Below are 20,377 nucleotides of genomic sequence, written 5' to 3'. Positions count from 1 at the left end.
GAGGGGCTGAAACAGAGGGGCTGAAACAGAGGGCGAGAAACTAAGGTACTGAATCAGAGGGGCTGAAAAAGAGGGGCTGAAACAGAGGGGCTGAAACAGACAGGCTGAAACAGAGAGCCTGAAACAGAGTGGCTGAAACAGAGGGGCTGAAATAGAGGGTCTGAAACAGAGGGGCTGAATCAGAGGGGCTGAAACAGAGGGGCTGAATCAGAGGTGTTGAAACAGAGGGCGAGAAACAGAGGGGCTGAAACAGAGGGGCTGAATCAGAGGGGTTGAAACAGAGGGGCTGACACAGAGGGCGAGAAACAGAGAAGCTGAAACAGAGGGCGAGAAACAGAGGGGCTGAAACAGAGCCAGAAACAGAGGGGCTGAAACAGAGGGGCTGAAACAGAGGGGCTGAAACAGAGGGCGAGAAACAGAGGTGCTGAAACAGATGTGGAGAAACAGAGGGGCTGAAACAGAGGGCGAGAAACAGAGAGGCTGAATCAGAGGGGCTGAAACAGAGGGCGAGAAACAGAGGGGCTGAAACAGAGGGGCAGAAACAGAGGGGCTGAAACAGAGGGGCTGAAACAGAGGGCGAGAAACAGAGGGGCTGAATCAGAGGGGCAGAATCAGAGGGACTGAAACAGAGGGGCTGAAACAGTGGGCGAGAAACAAAGGGGCTGAAACAGCGGGCGAGAAACAGACGGCGAGAAACAGAGGGGCTGAAACAGAGGGGCTGAAACAGATGGGCTGAAACAGAGAGCCTGAAACAGAGGGCGAGAAACAGAGGGGGCTGAAACAGAGGGCGAAAAACAGAGGGGCTGAAACAGAGGGCGAGAAACAGAGGGTGAGAAACAGAGGGCGAGAAACAGAGTGGATGAAACAGAGGGGCTGAAACAAAGGGGCTGAAATAGAGGGGCTGAAAAAGAGGGGCTGAATCAGAGGGGCTGAAACAGAGTGGCTGAATCAGAGGGGCTGAAACAGAGGGCGAGAAACAGAGGGGCTGAAACAGAGGGCGAGAAACAGAGCGGCTGAAACAGAGGGGCATAAACAGAGGGGCTGAAACAGAGGGGCTGAATCCGAGGGCGAGAAACAGAGAGGCTGAAACAGAGGGCGAGAAACAGAGGGGCTGAAACAGAGGGCGAGAAACAGCGGGGCTGAAACAGAGGGCGAGAAACAGAGGGGCTGAAACAGAGGGCCAGAAACAGAGGGGCTGAAACAGAGGGCCAGAAACAGAGGGGCTGAAACAGAGGGCGAGAAACAGAGGGGCTGAATCAGACGGGCTGAAACAGAGGGCGAGAAACAGAGGGGCTGAAACAGAGGGTCTGAAACAGAGGGGCTGAAACAGAGGGCAAGAAACAGAGGGGCTGAAACCGAGTGGCTGAAACAGAAGGGCTGAAACAGAGGGGCTGAAACAGAGGGCGAGAAACAGCGGGGCTGAAACAGAGGGCGAGAAACAGAGGGGCTGAAACAGAGGGCCAGAAACAGAGGGGTTGAAACAGAGGGCCAGAAACAGAGGGGCTGAAAAAGAGGGCGAGAAACAGAGGGGCTGAATCAGAGGGGCTGAAACAGAGGGCGAGAAACAGAGGGGCTGAAACAGAGGGCGAGAAACAGAGGGGCTGAAACAGAGGTGCTGAAACAGAGGGTGAGAAACAGAGGGGCTGAAACAGAGGGCGAGAAACAGAGGGGCTGAAACAGAGGGGCTGAAACAGAGGGGCTGATTCAGAGGGGCTGAAACAGAGGGGCTGAATCGGAGGGGCTGAAACAGAGGGCGAGAAACAGAGGGGCTGAAACAGAGGGCGAGAAACAGAGGAGCAGAAACAGAGGGCGAGAAACAGAGGGGCTGAAACAGAGGGGCTGAAACAGAGCGTGCGAAACAGAGGGGCTGAAACAGAGGGCGAGAAACAGAGGGGCTGAAACAGAGGGTCTGAAACATAGGGGCTGAAACAGAGGGCAAGAAACAGAGGGGCTGAAACCGAGTGGCTGAAACAGAAGGGCTGAAACATAGGGGCTGAAACAGAGGGCGAGAAACAGAGGGGCTGAATCAGAGGTGCTGAATCAGAGGGGCTGAAACAGAGGGGCTGAATCAGAGGGGCTGAAACAGAAGGCGAGACACAGAGGTGCTGAAACAGAGGGCGAGAAACAGAGGGGCAGAAACAAAGGGCGAGAAACAGAGGGGCTGAAACAGAGGCGATGAAACAGAGGGCAAGAAACAGAGGGGCTGAAACAGAGGGCGAGAAACAGAGGGACTGAAACTGAGGGGCTGAAACAGAGGGGCTGACACAGAGGGCGAGAAACAGAGGGGCTGAAACAGAGGGCGACAAACAGAGGGGCTGAAACAAAGGGCGAGAAACAGAGGGGCTGAAACAGAGGGGCTGAACCAGAGGGGCTGAAACAGAGGGGCTGAAACGGAGGGACTGAAACAGAGGGGCTGGAACAGAGGGGCTGAAACAGAGGGCAAGAAACAGAGGGGCTGAAACAGAGGGGCTGAAACAGATGGGCAGAAACAGAGGGCGAGAAACAGAGGGGCTGAATCAGAGGGGCTGAAACAGAGGGCGAGAAACAGAGGGGCTGAATCAGAGGGGCTGAATCAGAGGGGCTGAAACAGAGGGGCTGAAACAGAGGGCGAGAAACTAAGGTACTGAATCAGAGGGGCTGAAACAGAGGGGCTGAAACAGAGGAGCTGAAACAGACGGGCTGAAACAGAGAGCCTGAAACAGAGTGGCTGAAACAGAGGGGCTGAAATAGAGGGTCTGAAACAGAGGGGCTGAATCAGAGTGGCTGAAACAGAGGGGCTGAATCAGAGGTGCTGAAACAGAGGGCGAGAAACAGAGGGGCTGAAACAGATTGGCTGAATCAGAGGGGCTGAAACAGAGGGGCTGAAACAGAGGGCGAGAAACAGAGGGGCTGAAACAGATGTGGAGAAACAGAGGGGCTGAAACAGAGGGCGAGAAACAGAGAGGCTGTATCAGAGGGGCTGAAACAGAGGGCGAGAAACAGAGGGGCTGAAACAGAGGCGCTGAAACAGAGGTTCTGAATCAGAGGGGCTGAAACAGAGGGCGAGAAACAGAGGGCGAGAAACAGAGGGGCTGAAACAGAGGGGCTGAAACAGAGAGCGCGAAACAGAGGGACTGAAACAGAGGGCGAGAAACAGAGGGGCTGAAACAGAGGGCGAAAAACAGAGGGGCTGAAACAGAGGGCGAGAAACAGAGGGGCTGAAACAGAGGGGCAGAAACAGAGGGGCTGAAACAGAGGGGCTGAAACAGAGGGCGAGAAACAGAGGTGCTGAATCAGAGGGGCAGAATCAGAAGGACTGAAACAGAGGGGCTGAAACAGTGGGCGAGAAACAAAGGGGCTGAAACAGCGGGCGAGAAACAGACGGCGAGAAACAGAGGGGCTGAAACAGAGGGGCTGAAACAGATTGGCTGAAACAGAGAGCCTGAAACAGAGGGCGAGAAACAGAGGGGCTGAAACAGAGGGCGAAAAACAGAGGGGCTGAAACAGAGGGCGAGAAACAGAGGGTGAGAAACAGAGGGCGAGAAACAGAGTGGATGAAACAGAGGGGCTGAAACAAAGGGGCTGAAATAGAGGGGCTGAAAAAGAGGGGCTGAATCAGAGGGGCTGAAACAGAGTGGCTGAATCAGAGGGGCTGAAACAGAGGGCGAGAAACAGAGGGGCTGAAACAGAGGGCGAGAAACAGAGCGGCTGAAACAGAGGGGCTTAAACAGAGGGGCTGAAACAGAGGGGCTGAATCCGAATGCGAGAAACAGAGAGGCTCAAACAGAGGGCGAGAAACAGAGGGGCTGAAACAGATGGCAAGAAACAGAGGGGCTGAAACAGAGGGCGAGAAACAGAGGTGCTGAAACAGAGGGGCTGAAACAGAGGGGCTGAAACAGAGGGCGAGAAACAGAGGGGCTGAAACAGAGGGCGAGAAACAGAGGGGCTGAAACAGAGTGCGAGAAAGAGAGGGCGAGAAACAGAGGGACTGAAACAGAGGGGCTGAAACAGAGGGGCTGAAACAGAGGGCGAGAAACAGAGGGGCTGAAACAGAGGGCGAGAAACAGAGGGGCTGAAACAGAGGGCGAGAAACAGAGGGGCTGAAACAGAGGGGCTGAAACAGTGGGGCTGAAACAGAGCGGCTGAAACAGAGGGCGAGAAATAGAGGGGCTGAAACACAGGGCGAGAAACAGAGGGGCTGAAACAGAGGGCGAGAAACAGAGGGGCTGAAACAGAGGGGCTGAAACAGAGGGGCTGAAACAGAGGGCGAGAAACAGAGGGGCTGAAAAAGAGGTCGAGAAACAGAGTGGCTGAAACAGAGGGCGAGAAACAGAGGGGCTGAATCAGAGGAGCTGAAACAGAGGGCGAGAAACAGAGGGGCTGAAACAGAGGGCGAGGAACAGTGGGGCTGAAACAGAGGGGCTGAAACAGAGGGTGAGAAACAGAGGGGCTGAAACAGAGGGCGAGAAACAGAGGGGCTGAAACAGAGGGTCTGAAACAGAGGGGCTGAATCAGAGGGGCTGATTCAGAGGGGCTGAAACAGTGGGGCTGAATAAGAGGGGCTGAAACAGAGGGCGAGAAACAGAGGGTCTGAATCAGAGGGGCTGAAACAGAGGGCGAGAAACAGATGGGCTGAAACAGAGAGCGAGAAACAGAGGGGCTGAAACAGAGGGGCTGAAACAGAGGGGCTGAAACAGAGGGCGAGAAACAGAGGGGCTGAAAGAGATGGCGAGAAAGAGAGGGGCTGAAACAGAGGGCGAGAAACAGAGGGGCTGAATCAGAGGGGCTGAAACAGAGGGCGAGAAACAGAGGGGCTGAAACAGAGGGCGAGAAACAGAGGGGCTGAAACAGAGGTGCTGAAACAGAGGGTGAGAAACAGAGGGGCTGAAACAGTGGGCGAGAAACAGAGGGGCTGAAACAGAGGGGCTGAAACAGAGGGGCTGATTCAGAGGGGCTGAAACAGAGGGGCTGAATCGGAGGGGCTGAAACAGAGGGCGAGAAACAGAGGGGCTGAAACAGAGGGCGAGAAACAGAGGAGCAGAAACAAAGGGCGAGAAACAGAGGGGCTGAAACAGAGGGGCTGAAACAGAGAGTGCGAAACAGAGGGGCTGAAACAGAGGGCGAGAAACAGAGGGGCTGAAACAGAGGGTCTGAAACAGAGGGGCTGAAACAGAGGGCAAGAAACAGAGGGGCTGAAACCGAGTGGCTGAAACAGAAGGGCTGAAACAGAGGGTCTGAAACAGAGGGCGAGAAACAGAGGGGCTGAAACAGAGGGTCTGAAACAGAGGGGCTGAAACAGAGGGCAAGAAACAGAGGGGCTGAAACCGAGTGGCTGAAACAGAAGGGCTGAAACAGAGGGGCTGAAACAGAGGGCGAGAAACAGAGGGGCTGAATCAGAGGGGCTGAATCAGAGGGGCTGAAACAGAGGGGCTGAATCAGAGGGGCTGAAACAGAAGGCGAGAAACAGAGGGGCTGAAACAGAGGGCGAGAAACAGAGGGGCAGAAACAAAGGGTGAGAAACAGAGGGGCTGAAACAGAGGGGATGAAACAGAGGGCAAGAAACAGAGGGGCTGAAACAGAGGGCGAGAAACAGAGGGACTGAAACTGAGGGGCTGAAACAGAGGGGCTGACACAGAGGGCGAGAAACAGAGGGGCTGAAACAGAGGGCGACAAACAGAGGGGCTGAAACAAAGGGCGAGAAACAGAGGGGCTGAAACAGAGGGGCTGAACCAGAGGGGCTGAAACAGAGGGGCTGAAACGGAGGGGCTGAAACAGAGGGGCTGGAACAGAGGGGCTGAAACAGAGGGCAAGAAACAGAGGGGCTGAAACAGAGGGGCTGAAACAGATGGGCAGAAACAGAGGGCGAGAAACAGAGGGCGAGAAACAGAGGGGCTGAATCAGAGGGGCTGAAACAGAGGGCGAGAAACAGAGGGGCTGAATCAGAGGGGCTGAATCAGAGGGGCTGAAACAGAGGGGCTGAAACAGAGTGCGAGAAACAGAGGGGCTGAAACAAAGGGCGAGAAACAGAGTGGCTGAAACAGAGGGGCAGAAACAGAGGGGCTGAAACAGAGGGACTGAATCGGAGGGGCTGAAACAGAGGGGCTGAAACAGAGGGGCTGAAACAGAGGGCAAGAAACAGAGGGGCTGAAACAGAGGGGCTGAAACAGAGGGGCTGAAACAGAGGGCGAGAAACAGAGGGGGTGAAACAGATGGCGAGAAACAGAGGGGCTGAAACAGAGGGCGAGAAACAGAGGGGCTGAATCAGAGGGGCTGAAACAGAGGGCGAGAAACAGAGGGGCTGAAACAGAGGTGCTGAAACAGAGGGTGAGAAACAGAGGGGCTGAAACAGAGGGCGAGAAACAGAGGGGCTGAAACAGAGGGGCTGAAACAGAGGGGCTGATTCAGAGGGGCTGAAACAGAGGGGCTGAATCAGAGGGGCTGAAACAGAGAGTGCGAAACAGAGGGGCTGAAACAGAGGGTGATAAACAAAGGGGCTGAAACAGAGGGCGAGAAACAGAGGGGCTGAATCAGAGGGGCTGAATCAGAGGGGCTGAAACAGAGGGGCTGAATCAGAGGGGCTGAAACAGAAGGCGAGAAACAGAGGGGCTGAAACAGAGGGCGAGAAGCAGAGGGGCAGAAACAGAGGGCGAGAAACAGAGGGGTTGAAACAGAGGGGCTGAAACAGAGGGCAAGAAACAGAGGGGCTGAAACAGAGGGCGAGAAACAGAGGGGCTGAAACAGAGGGTCTGAAATAGAGGGGCTGAAACAGAGTGCGAGAAACAGAGGGGCTGAAACAAAGGGCGAGAAACAGAGTGGCTGAAACAGAGGGGCAGAAACAGAGGGGCTGAAACAGAGGGGCTGAATCGGAGGGGCTGAAACAGAGGGGCTGAAACAGAGGGGCTGAAACAGAGGGCAAGAAACAGAGGGGCTGAAACAGAGGGGCTGAAACAGAGGGGCAGAAACAGAGGGCGAGAAACAGAGGGGCTGAATCAGAGGGGCTGAATCAGAGGGGCTGAAACAGAGGGGCTGAAACAGAGGGCGAGAAACAGAGGGGCTGAATCAGAGGGGCTGAATCAGAGGGGCTGAATCAGAGGGGCTGAAACAGAGGGGCTGAAACAGAGGGCGAGAAACTAAGGGACTGAATCAGAGGGGCTGAAACAGAGGGGCTGAAACAGACGGGCTGAAACAGAGAGCCTGAAACAAAGGGGCTGAAACCGAGGGGCTGAAATAGAGGGGCTGAAACAGAGGGGCTGAAACAGAGGGCGAGAAACTAAGGTACTGAATCAGAGGGGCTGAAACAGAGGGGCTGAAACAGACGGGCTGAAACAGAGAGCCTGAAACAGAGTGGCTGAAACAGAGGGGCTGAAATAGAGGGTCTGAAACAGAGGGGCTGAATCAGAGGGGCTGAAACAGAGGGGCTGAATCAGAGGGGCTGAAACAGAGGGGCTGAAACAGAGGGCGAGAAACAGAGAGGCTGAAACAGAGGGCAAGAAACAGAGGGGCTGAAACAGAGGGCGAGAAACATTTGGGCTGAAACAGAGGGGCTGAAACAGAGGGGCTGAAACAGAGGGCGAGAAACAGAGGGGCTGAAACAGATGGCGAGAAACAGAGGGGCTGAAACAGAGGGCGAGAAACAGAGGGGCTGAATCAGAGGGGCTGAAACAGAGGGCGAGAAACAGAGGGGCTGAAACAGAGGGCGAGAAACAGAGGGGCTGAAACAGAGGTGCTGAAACAGAGGGTGAGAAACAGAGGGGCTGAAACAGAGGGCGAGAAACAGAGGGGCTGAAACAGAGGGGCTGAATCGGACGGGCTGATTCAGAGGGGCTGAAACAGAGGGGCTGAATCAGAGGGCGAGAAACAGAGGAGCAGAAACAGAGGGCGAGAAACAGAGGGGCTGAAACAGAGGGGCTGAAACAGAGAGTGCGAAACAGAGGGGCTCAAACAGAGGGCGAGAAACAGAGGGGCAGAAACAAAGGGCGAGAAACAGAGGGGCTGAAACAGAGGGGATGAAACAGAGGGCAAGAAACAGAGGGGCTGAAACAGAGGGCGAGAAACAGAGGGACTGAAACTGAGGGGCTGAAACAGAGGGGCTGACACAGAGGGCGAGAAACAGAGGGGCTGAAACAGAGGGCGACAAACAGAGGGGCTGAAACAAAGGGCGAGAAACAGAGGGGCTGAAACAGAGGGGCTGAACCAGAGGGGCTGAAACAGAGGGGCTGAAACGGAGGGGCTGAAACAGAGGGGCTGGAACAGAGGGGCTGAAACAGAGGGCAAGAAACAGAGGGGCTGAAACAGAGGGGCTGAAACAGATGGGCAGAAACAGAGGGCGAGAAACAGAGGGCGAGAAACAGAGGGGCTGAATCAGAGGGGCTGAAACAGAGGGCGAGAAACAGAGGGGCTGAATCAGAGGGGCTGAATCAGAGGGGCTGAAACAGAGGGGCTGAAACAGAGTGCGAGAAACAGAGGGGCTGAAACAAAGGGCGAGAAACAGAGTGGCTGAAACAGAGGGGCAGAAACAGAGGGGCTGAAACAGAGGGACTGAATCGGAGGGGCTGAAACAGAGGGGCTGAAACAGAGGGGCTGAAACAGAGGGCAAGAAACAGAGGGGCTGAAACAGAGGGGCTGAAACAGAGGGGCTGAAACAGAGGGCGAGAAACAGAGGGGGTGAAACAGATGGCGAGAAACAGAGGGGCTGAAACAGAGGGCGAGAAACAGAGGGGCTGAATCAGAGGGGCTGAAACAGAGGGCGAGAAACAGAGGGGCTGAAACAGAGGTGCTGAAACAGAGGGTGAGAAACAGAGGGGCTGAAACAGAGGGCGAGAAACAGAGGGGCTGAAACAGAGGGGCTGAAACAGAGGGGCTGATTCAGAGGGGCTGAAACAGAGGGGCTGAATCAGAGGGGCTGAAACAGAGAGTGCGAAACAGAGGGGCTGAAACAGAGGGTGATAAACAAAGGGGCTGAAACAGAGGGCGAGAAACAGAGGGGCTGAATCAGAGGGGCTGAATCAGAGGGGCTGAAACAGAGGGGCTGAATCAGAGGGGCTGAAACAGAAGGCGAGAAACAGAGGGGCTGAAACAGAGGGCGAGAAGCAGAGGGGCAGAAACAGAGGGCGAGAAACAGAGGGGTTGAAACAGAGGGGCTGAAACAGAGGGCAAGAAACAGAGGGGCTGAAACAGAGGGCGAGAAACAGAGGGGCTGAAACAGAGGGTCTGAAATAGAGGGGCTGAAACAGAGTGCGAGAAACAGAGGGGCTGAAACAAAGGGCGAGAAACAGAGTGGCTGAAACAGAGGGGCAGAAACAGAGGGGCTGAAACAGAGGGGCTGAATCGGAGGGGCTGAAACAGAGGGGCTGAAACAGAGGGGCTGAAACAGAGGGCAAGAAACAGAGGGGCTGAAACAGAGGGGCTGAAACAGAGGGGCAGAAACAGAGGGCGAGAAACAGAGGGGCTGAATCAGAGGGGCTGAATCAGAGGGGCTGAAACAGAGGGGCTGAAACAGAGGGCGAGAAACAGAGGGGCTGAATCAGAGGGGCTGAATCAGAGGGGCTGAATCAGAGGGGCTGAAACAGAGGGGCTGAAACAGAGGGCGAGAAACTAAGGGACTGAATCAGAGGGGCTGAAACAGAGGGGCTGAAACAGACGGGCTGAAACAGAGAGCCTGAAACAAAGGGGCTGAAACCGAGGGGCTGAAATAGAGGGGCTGAAACAGAGGGGCTGAAACAGAGGGCGAGAAACTAAGGTACTGAATCAGAGGGGCTGAAACAGAGGGGCTGAAACAGACGGGCTGAAACAGAGAGCCTGAAACAGAGTGGCTGAAACAGAGGGGCTGAAATAGAGGGTCTGAAACAGAGGGGCTGAATCAGAGGGGCTGAAACAGAGGGGCTGAATCAGAGGGGCTGAAACAGAGGGGCTGAAACAGAGGGCGAGAAACAGAGAGGCTGAAACAGAGGGCAAGAAACAGAGGGGCTGAAACAGAGGGCGAGAAACATTTGGGCTGAAACAGAGGGGCTGAAACAGAGGGGCTGAAACAGAGGGCGAGAAACAGAGGGGCTGAAACAGATGGCGAGAAACAGAGGGGCTGAAACAGAGGGCGAGAAACAGAGGGGCTGAATCAGAGGGGCTGAAACAGAGGGCGAGAAACAGAGGGGCTGAAACAGAGGGCGAGAAACAGAGGGGCTGAAACAGAGGTGCTGAAACAGAGGGTGAGAAACAGAGGGGCTGAAACAGAGGGCGAGAAACAGAGGGGCTGAAACAGAGGGGCTGAATCGGACGGGCTGATTCAGAGGGGCTGAAACAGAGGGGCTGAATCAGAGGGCGAGAAACAGAGGAGCAGAAACAGAGGGCGAGAAACAGAGGGGCTGAAACAGAGGGGCTGAAACAGAGAGTGCGAAACAGAGGGGCTCAAACAGAGGGCGAGAAACAGAGGGGCTGAAACAGAGGGCGAGAAACAGAGGGACTGAAACAGAGGGCGAGAAACAGAGGAGCAGAAACAGAGGGCGAGAAACAGAGGGGCTGAAACAGAGGGGCTGAAACAGAGAGTGCGAAACAGAGGGGCTGAAACAGAGGGCGAGAAACAGAGGGGCTGAAACAGAGGTCGAGAAACAGAGGGGCTGAAACAGAGGGCAAGAAACAGAGGGGCTGAAACCGAGTGGCTGAAACAGAGGGGCTGAAACAGAGGGGCTGAAACAGAGGGCGAGAAACAGAGGGGCTGAATCAGAGGGGCTGAATCAGAGGGGCTGAAACAGAGGGCCTGAATCAGAGGGGCTGAAACAGAAGGCGAGAAACAGAGGGGCTGAAACAGAGGGCGAGAAACAGAGGAGCAGAAACAGAGGGCGAGAAACAGTGGGGCTGAAACACAGGGCCTGAAACAGAGGGCAAGAAACAGAGGGGCTGAAACAGAGGGCGAGAAACAGAGGGGCTGAAACAGTGGGGCTGAAGCAGAGGGGCTGAAACAGAGGGCGAGAAACAGAGGGGCTGAAACAAAGGGCGAGAAAGAGAGGGGCTGAAACAGAGGGGCAGAAACAGAGGGGCTGAAATAGAGGGGCTGAATCGGAGGGGCTGAAACAGAGGGGCTGAAACAGAGGGGCTGAAACAGAGGGCAAGAAACAGAGGGGCTGAAACAGAGGGGCTGAAACAGAGGGGCAGAAACAGAGGGCGAGAAACAGAGGGGCTGAATCAGAGGGGCTGAATCAGAGGGGCTGAAACAGAGGGGCTGAAACAGAGGGCGAGAAACAGAGGGGCTGAATCAGAGGGGCTGAATCAGAGGGGCTGAAACAGAGGGGCTGAAACAGAGGGGCTGAAACAGACGGGCTGAAACAGAGAGCCTGAAACAGAGTGGCTGAAACAGAGGGGCTGAAATAGAGGGTCTGAAACAGAGGGGCTGATTCAGAGGGGCTGAAACCGAGTGGCTGAAACAGAAGGGCTGAAACAGAGGGGCTGAAACAGAGGGCGAGAAACAGAGGGGCTGAAACAGAGGGGCTGAATCAGAGGGGCTGAAACAGAAGGCGAGAAACAGAGGGGCTGAAACAGAGGGCGAGAAGCAGAGGGGCAGAAACAGAGGGTGAGAAACAGAGGGGCTGAAACAGAGGGGCTGAAACAGAGGGCAAGAAACACAGGGGCTGAAACAGAGGGCGAGAAACAGAGGGGCTGAAACAGAGGGGCTGAAATAGAGGGGCTGAAACAGAGTGCGAGAAACAGAGGGGCTGAAACAAAGGGCGAGAAACAGAGTGGCTGAAACAGAGGGGCTGAAACAGAGGGACTGAATCGGAGGGGCTGAAACAGAGGGGCTGAAACAGAGGGGCTGAAACAGAGGGCAAGAAACAGAGGGGCTGAAACAGAGGGGCTGAAACAGAGGGGCTGAAACAGAGGGCGAGAAACAGAGGGGGTGAAACAGATGGCGAGAAACAGAGGGGCTGAAACAGAGGGCGAGAAACAGAGGGGCTGAATCAGAGGGGCTGAAACAGAGGGCGAGAAACAGAGGGGCTGAAACAGAGGGCGAGAAACAGAGGGGCTGAAACAGAGGTGCTGAAACAGAGGGCGAGAATCAGAGGGGCTGAAACAGAGGGCGAGAAACAGAGGGGCTGAAACAGAGGGGCTGAAACAGAGGGGCTGATTCAGAGGGGCTGAAACAGAGGGGCTGAATCAGAGGGGCTGAAACAGAGAGTGCGAAACAGAGGGGCTGAAACAGAGGGCGAGAAACAAAGGGGCTGAAACAGAGGGCGAGAAACAGAGGGGCTGAAACAGATGGCAAGAAACAGAGGGGCTGAAACCGAGTGGCTGAAACAGAAGGGCTGAAACAGAGGGCGAGAAACAGAGGGGCTGAATCAGAGGGGCTGAATCAGAGGGGCTGAAACAGAGGGGCTGAATCAGAGGGGCTGAAACAGAAGGCGAGAAACAGAGGGGCTGAAACAGAGGGCGAGAAGCAGAGGGGCAGAAACAGAGGGCGAGAAACAGAGGGGTTGAAACAGAGGGGCTGAAACAGAGGGCAAGAAACAGAGGGGCTGAAACAGAGGGCGAGAAACAGAGGGGCTGAAACAGAGGGGCTGAAATAGAGGGGCTGAAACAGAGTGCGAGAAACAGAGGGGCTGAAACAAAGGGCGAGAAACAGAGTGGCTGAAACAGAGGGGCAGAAACAGAGGGGCTGAATCGGAGGGGCTGAAACAGAGGGCGAGAAACAGAGGGGTTGAAACAGAGGGGCTGAAACAGAGGGGCTGAAACAGAGGGCAAGAAACAGAGGGGCTGAAACAAAGGGCGAGAAACAGAGTGGCTGAAACAGAGGGGCTGAAACAGAGGGGCTGAATCGGAGGGGCTGAAACAGAGGGCGAGAAACAGAGGGGTTGAAACAGAGGGGCTGAAACAGAGGGGCTGAAACATAGGGCGAGAAACAGAGGGGCTGAAACAGAGGGGCAGAAACAAAGGGGCTGAAACAGAGGGGCTGAATCAGAGGGGCTGAAACAGAGGGCGAGAAACAGAGGGGCTGAAACAGAGGGCGAGAAACAGAGAGGCTGAAACAGAGGGCGAGAAACAGATTGGGCTGAAACAGAGGGCAAGAAACAGAGGGGCTGAAACAGAGGGCGAGAAACAGATGGGCTGAAACAGAGGGGCTGAAACAGAGGGGCTGAAACAGAGGGCGAGAAACAGAGGGGCTGAAACAGAGGTGCTGAAACAGAGGGTGAGAAACAGAGGGGCTGAAACAGAGGGCGAGAAAGAGAGGGGCTGAAACAGAGGGGCTGAAACAGAGGGGCTGATTCAGAGGGGCTGAAACAGAGGGGCTGAATCAGAGGGGCTGAAACAGACGGGGAGAAACAGAGCGGCTGAAACAGAGGGCGAGAAACAGAGGAGCAGAAACAGAGGGCGAGAAACAGAGGGGCTGAAACAGAGGGGCTGAAACAGAGAGTGCGAAACAGAGGGGCTGAAACAGAGGGCGAGAAACAAAGGGGCTGAAACAGAGGGCGAGAAACAGAGGGGCTGAAACAGATGGCAAGAAACAGAGGGGCTGAAACCGAGTGGCTGAAACAGAAGGGCTGAAACAGAGGGGCTGAAACAGAGGGCGAGAAACAGAGGGGCTGAATCTGAGGGGCTGAATCAGAGGGGCTGAAACAGAGGGGCTGAATCAGAGGGGCTGAAACAGAAGGCGAGAAACAGAGGGGCTGAAACAGAGGGCGAGAAGCAGAGGGGCAGAAACAGAGGGCGAGAAACAGAGGGGTTGAAACAGAGGGGCTGAAACAGAGGGCAAGAAACAGAGGGGCTGAAACAGAGGGCGAGAAACAGAGGGGCTGGAACAGAGGGGCTGAAATAGAGGGGCTGAAACAGAGTGCGAGAAACAGAGGGGCTGAAACAAAGGGCGAGAAACAGAGTGGCTGAAACAGAGGGGCAGAAACAGAGGGGCTGAAACAGAGGGGCTGAATCGGAGGGGCTGAAACAGAGGGGCTGAAACAGAGGGGCTGAAACAGAGGGCAAGAAACAGAGGGGCTGAAACAGAGGGGCTGAAACAGAGGGGCAGAAACAGAGGGCGAGAAACAGAGGGGCTGAATAAGAGGGGCTGAATCAGAGGGGCTGAAACAGAGGGGCTGAAACAGAGGGCGAGAAACAGAGGGGCTGAATCAGAGGTGCTGAATCAGAGGGGCTGAATCAGAGGGGCTGAAACAGAGGGGCTGAAACAGAGGGCGAGAAACTAAGGGACTGAATCAGAGGGGCTGAAACAGAGGGGCTGAAACAGACGTGCTGAAACAGAGAGCCTGAAACAGAGGGGCTGAAACCGATGGGCTGAAATAGAGGGGCTGAAACAGAGGGGCTCAAACAGAGGGCGAGAAACTAAGGTACTGAATCAGAGGGGCTGAAACAGAGGGGCTGAAACAGACGGGCTGAAACAGAGAGCCTGAAACAGAGTGGCTGAAACAGAGGGGCTGAAATAGAGGGTCTGAAACAGAGGGGCTGAATCAGAGGGGCTGAAACAGAGGGGCTGAATCAGAGGGGCTGAAACAGAGGGGCTGAAACAGAGGGCGAGAAACAGAGAGGCTGAAACAGAGGGCAAGAAACAGAGGTGCTGAAACAGAGGGCGAGAAACAGAGGGGCTGAAACAGAGGGGCTGAAACAGAGGGGCTGAAACAGAGGGCGAGAAACAGAGGGGCTGAAACAGATGGCGAGAAACAGAGGGGCTGAAACAGAGGGCGAGAAACAGAGGGGCTGAATCAGAGGGGCTGAAACAGAGGGCGAGGAACAGAGGCGCTGAAACAGAGGGCGAGAAACAGAGGGGCTGAAACAGAGGTGCTGAAACAGAGGGTGAGAAAGAGAGGGGCTGAAACAGAGGGGCTGAAACAGAGGGGCTGAAACAGAGGGGCTGAATCGGAGGGGCTGATTCAGAGGGGCTGAAACAGAGGGGCTGAATCAGAGGGCGAGAAACAGAGGAGCAGAAACAGAGGGCGAGAAACAGAGGGGCTGAAACAGAGGGGCTGAAACAGAGAGTGCGAAACAGAGGGGCTCAAACAGAGGGCGAGAAACAGAGGGGCTGAAACAGAGGGAGAGAAACAGAGGGGCTGAAACAGAGGTCAAGAACCAGAGGGGCTGAAACCGAGTGGCTGAAACAGAAGGGCTGAAACAGAGGGTCTGAAGCAGAGGGCGAGAAACAGAGGGGCTGAATCAGAGGGGCTGAATCAGAGGGGCTGAAACAGAGGGGCTGAATCAGAGGGGCTGAAATAGAAGGCGAGAAACAGAGGGGCTGAAACAGAGGGCGAGAAACAGAGGGGCAGAAACAGAGGGCGAGAAACAGAGGGGCTGAAACAGAGGGGCTGAAACAGAGGGCGAGAAACAGAGGGGCTGAAACAAAGGGCGAGAAACAGAGGGGCTGAAACAGAGGGGCAGAAACAGAGGGGCTGAAACAGAGGGGCTGAATCGGAGTCGCTGAAACAGAGGGGCTGAAACAGAGGGGCTGAAACAGAGGGCAAGAAACAGAGGGGCTGAATCAGAGGGGCTGAAACAGAGGGGCAGAAACAGAGGGCGAGAAAAAGAGGGGCTGAATCAGAGGGGCTGAATCAGAGGGGCTGAAACAGAGGGGCTGAAACATAGGGCGAGAGACAGAGGGGCTGAATCAGAGGGGCTGAATCAGAGGGGCTGAAACAGAGGGGCTGAAACAGAGGGCGAGAAACTAAGGGACTGAATCAGAGGGGCTGAAACAGAGGGGCTGAAACAGACGGGCTGAAACAGAGAGCCTGAAACAGAGGGGCTGAAACAGAGGGGCTGAAATAGAGGGGCTGAAACAGAGGGGCTGAATCAGAGGGGCTGAAACAGAGTGCGAGAAACAGAGGGGCTGAAACAGAGGGCGAGAAACAGAGGGGCTGAAACAGAGGGGCTGAATCAGAGGGGCTGAAACACAGGGGCTGAAACAGAGGGCGAGAAACAGAGAGGCTGAAACAGAGGGCGAGAAACAGAGGGGCTGAAACAGAGGGCAAGAAACAGAGGGGCTGAAACAGAGGGCGAGAAACAGATGGGCTGAAACAGAGGGGCTGAAACAGAGGGGCTGAAACAGAGGGTCTGAAACAGAGGGCGAGAAACTGAGGGGCTGAAACAGAGGGCGAGAAACAGAGGGGCTGAATCAGAGGGGCTGAAACAGAGGGCGAGAAACAGAGGGGTTGAAACAGAGGGGCTGAAACAGAGGGGCTGAAACAGAGGGGCTGAAACAGAGGGCGAGAAACTAAGGTACTGAATCAGAGGGGCTGAAACAGAGGGGCTGAAACAGACGGGCTGAAACAGAGAGCCTGAAACAGAGTGGCTGAAACTGAGGGGCTGAAATAGAGGGTCTGAAACAGAGGGGCTGAATCAGAGGGGCTGAAACAGAGGGGCTGAATCAGAGGGGCTGAAACAGAGGGGCTGAAACAGAGGGGCTGAAACAGAGGGCGAGAAACAGAGAGGCTGAAACAGAGGGCAAGAAACAGAGGGGCTGAAACAGAGGGCGAGAAACAGAGGGGCTGAAACAGAGGGCGAGAAACAGAGGGGCTGAAACAGATGGCGAGAAACAGAGGGGCTGAAACTGAGGGCGAGAAACAGAGGGGCTGAATCAGAGGGGCTGAAACAGAGGGCGAGAAACAGAGGGGCTGAAACAGAGGGCGAGAAACAGAGGGGCTGAAACAGAGGTGCTGAAACAGAGGGTGAGAAACAGAGGGGCTGAAACAGAGGGCGAGAAACAGAGGGGCTGAAACAGAGGGGCTGAATCGGAGGGGCTGATTCAGAGGGGCTGAAACAGAGGGGCTGAATCAGAGGGGCTGAAACAGAGGGCGAGAAACAGAGGGGCTGAAACAGAGGGCGAGAAACAGAGGAGCAGAAACAGAGGGCGAGAAACAGAGGGGCTGAAACAGAGGGGCTGAAACAGAGAGTGGGAAACAGAGGGGCTCAAACAGAGGGCGAGAAACAGAGGGACTGAAACAGAGGGCGAGAAACAGAGGGGCTGAAACAGAGGTCAAGAAACAGAGGGGCTGAAACCGAGTGGCTGAAACAGAAGGGCTGAAACAGAGGGGCTGAAACAGAGGGCGAGAAACAGAGGGGCTGAATCAGAGGGGCTGAATCAGAGGGGCTGAAACAGAGGGGCTGAATCAGAGGGGCTGAAACAGAAGGCGAGAAACAGAGGGGCTGAAACAGAGGGCGAGAAACAGAGGGGCAGAAACAGAGGGCGAGAAACAGAGGGGCTGAAACAGAGGGGCTGAAACAGAGGGCAAGAAACAGAGGGGCTGAAACAGAGGGCGAGAAACAGAGGGGCTGAAACAGCGGGGCTGAAACAGAGGGCGAGAAACAGAGGGGCTGAAACAAAGGGCGAGAAACAGAGGGGCTGAAACAGAGGGGCAGAAACAGAGGGGCTGAAACAGAGGGGCTGAATCAGAGGGGCTGAAACAGAGGGCGAGAAACAGAGGGGCTGAAACAGAGGGCGAGAAACAGAGGGGCTGAAACAGAGGGGCTGAATCAGAGGGGCTGAAACACAGGGGCTGAAACAGAAGGCGAGAAACAGAGGGGCTGAAACAGAGGGCAAGAAACAGAGGGGCTGAAACAGAGGGCGAGAAACAGATGGGCTGAAACAGAGGGGCTGAAACAGAGGGGCTGAAACAGAGGGGCTGAAACAGAGGGCGAGAAACAGAGGGGCTGAAACAGAGGGCGAGAAACAGAGGGGCTGAAACAGAGGGCGAGAAACAGAGGGCGAGAAACAGATGGACTGAAACAGAGGGGCTGAAACAGAGGGCGAGAAACAGAGGGGCTGAAACAGAGGGCGAGAAACAGAGGGGCTGAAACAGAGGGTGAGAAACAGAGGGGCTGAAACAGAGGGGCTGAAACAGTGGGGCTGAAACAGAGGGGCTGAAACAGAGGGCGAGAAATAAAGGGGCTGAAACAGAGGGCGAGAAACAGGGGCTGAAACAGAGGGCGAGAAACAGAGGGGCTGAAACAGAGGGCGAGAAACAGAGGGGCTGAAACAGAGGGGCTGAAACAGAGGGGCTGAAACAGAGTGCAAGAAATAGAGGGGCTGAAAAAGAGGGCGAGAAACAGAGAGGCTGAAACAGAGGGGCTGAAACAGAGGGCGAGAAACAGAGGGGCTGAAACAGAGGGCGAGAAACAGAGGGGCTGAAACAGAGGGCGAGAAACAGAGGGCGAGAAACAGATGGACTGAAACAGAGGGGCTGAAACAGAGGGCGAGAAACAGAGGGGCTGAAACAGAGGGCGAGAAACAGAGGGGCTGAAACAGAGGGTGAGAAACAGAGGGGCTGAAACAGAGGGGCTGAAACAGTGGGGCTGAAACAGAGGGGCTGAAACAGAGGGCGAGAAATAAAGGGGCTGAAACAGAGGGCGAGAAACAGGGGCTGAAACAGAGGGCGAGAAACAGAGGGGCTGAAACAGAGGGCGAGAAACAGAGGGGCTGAAACAGAGGGGCTGAAACAGAGGGGCTGAAACAGAGTGCAAGAAATAGAGGGGCTGAAAAAGAGGGCGAGAAACAGAGAGGCTGAAACAGAGGGTGAGAAACAGAGGGGCTGAATCAGAGTGGCTGAAACAGATGCCGAGAAACAGAGGGGCTGAAACAGAGGGCGAGAAACAGAGGGGCTAAAACAGAGGGGCTGAAACAGAGGGTGAGAAACAGAGGGGCTGAAACAGAGGGCGAGAAACAGAGGGGCTGAAACAGAGGGGCTGAAACAGAGGGGCTGAATCAGAGTGGCTGATTCAGAGGGTCTGAAACAGAGGGGCTGAATCAGAGGGGCGGAAACTAAGGGCGAGAAACAGAGGGGCAGAAACAGAGGGCAAGAAACAGAGGGGCTGAAACAGAGGGCGAGAAACAGACGGGCAGAAACAGAGGGCGAGAAACAGAGGGACTGAAACAGAGGGGCTGAAACAGAGAGCGCGAAACAGAGGGACTGAAACAGAGGGCGAGAAACAGAGGGGCTGAAACAGAGGGCGAGAAACAGAGGGGCTGAAACAGAGGGCGAGAAACAGAGGGGCTGAAACAGAGGGCGAGAAACAGACGGGCAGAAACAGAGGGCGAGAAACAGAGGGACTGAAACAAACGGGCTGAAACAGAGAGCGCGAAACAGAGGGACTGAAACAGAGGGCGAGAAACAGAGGGGCTGAAACAGAGGGCGAGAAACAGAGGGGCTGAAACAGAGGGCGAGAAACAGAGGGGCTGTAACAGAGGGCAAGAAACAGAGGGGCTGAAACAGATTGGCTGAAACAGAGGGCGAGAAACAGAGTGGCTGAATCAGACAGGCTGAATCAGATGGGCTGAAACAGAGGGGCTGAAACAGAGGGCGAGAAACAGAGTGGCTGAAACAGAGGGCGAGAAACAGAGGGCGAGAAACAGAGGGGCTGAAAAAGTGGGGCTGAAACAAAGGGGCTGAAACAAAGCGCCTGATACAGAGGGCGAGAAACAGAGGGGCTGTAACAGAGGGCAAGAAACAGAGGGGCTGAAACAGATTGGCTGAAACAGAGGGCGAGAAACAGAGTGGCTGAATCAGACAGGCTGAATCAGATGGGCTGAAACAGAGTGGCTGAAACAGAGGGCGAGAAACAGAGTGGCTGAAACAGAGGGCGAGAAACAGAGGGCGAGAAACAGAGGGGCTGAAAAAGTGGGGCTGAAACAAAGGGGCTGAAACAAAGCGCCTGATACAGAGGGCGAGAAACAGAGGGGCTGAAACAGAGGGCGAGAAACAGAGGGGCTGAAACAGAGGGGCTGAAACAGACGGGCTGAAACAGTGGGGCTGAAACAGAGGGCGAGAAACAGAGAGGCTGAAACACAGGGCGAGAAACAGAGTGGCTGAAACAGAGGGCAAGAAACAGAGGGGCTGAAACAGAGGGCGAGAAACAGAGGGGCTGAAACAGAGGGGCTGAAACAGAGGGGCGGAAACAGAGGGGCTGAAACAGAGAGCGAGAAACAGAGGGGCTGAAACAGAGGGCGAGAAACAGAGGGGCTGAAACAGAGGGCGAGAAACAGAGGGGCTGAAACAGAGGGCGAGAAACAGAGGGGCTGTAACAGAGGGCAAGAAACAGAGGGGCTGAAACAGATTGGCTGAAACAGAGGGCGAGAAACAGAGGGGCTGAATCAGACAGTCTGAATCAGATGGGCTGAAACAGAGGGGCTGAAACAGAGGGCGAGAAACAGAGTGGCTGAAACAGAGGGCGAGAAACAGAGGGCGAGAAACAGAGGGGCTGAAAAAGTGGGGCTGAAACAAAGGGGCTGAAACAAAGCGCCTGATACAGAGGGCGAGAAACAGAGGGGCTGAAACAGAGGGCGAGAAACAGAGGGGCTGAAACAGAGGGGCTGAAACAGAGGGCGAGAAACAGAGTGGCTGAAACAGAGGGCGAGAAACAGAGAGGCTGAAACACAGGGCGAGAAACAGAGGGGCTGAAACAGAGGGCGAGAAACAGAGGGGCTGAA

This window comes from Chiloscyllium punctatum, unplaced genomic scaffold, assembly GCF_047496795.1.
Source record: "Chiloscyllium punctatum isolate Juve2018m unplaced genomic scaffold, sChiPun1.3 scaffold_54, whole genome shotgun sequence".
Classification (NCBI taxonomy): Eukaryota; Metazoa; Chordata; class Chondrichthyes; order Orectolobiformes; family Hemiscylliidae; genus Chiloscyllium; species Chiloscyllium punctatum.
This window is presented reverse-complemented; position numbering follows the sequence as displayed.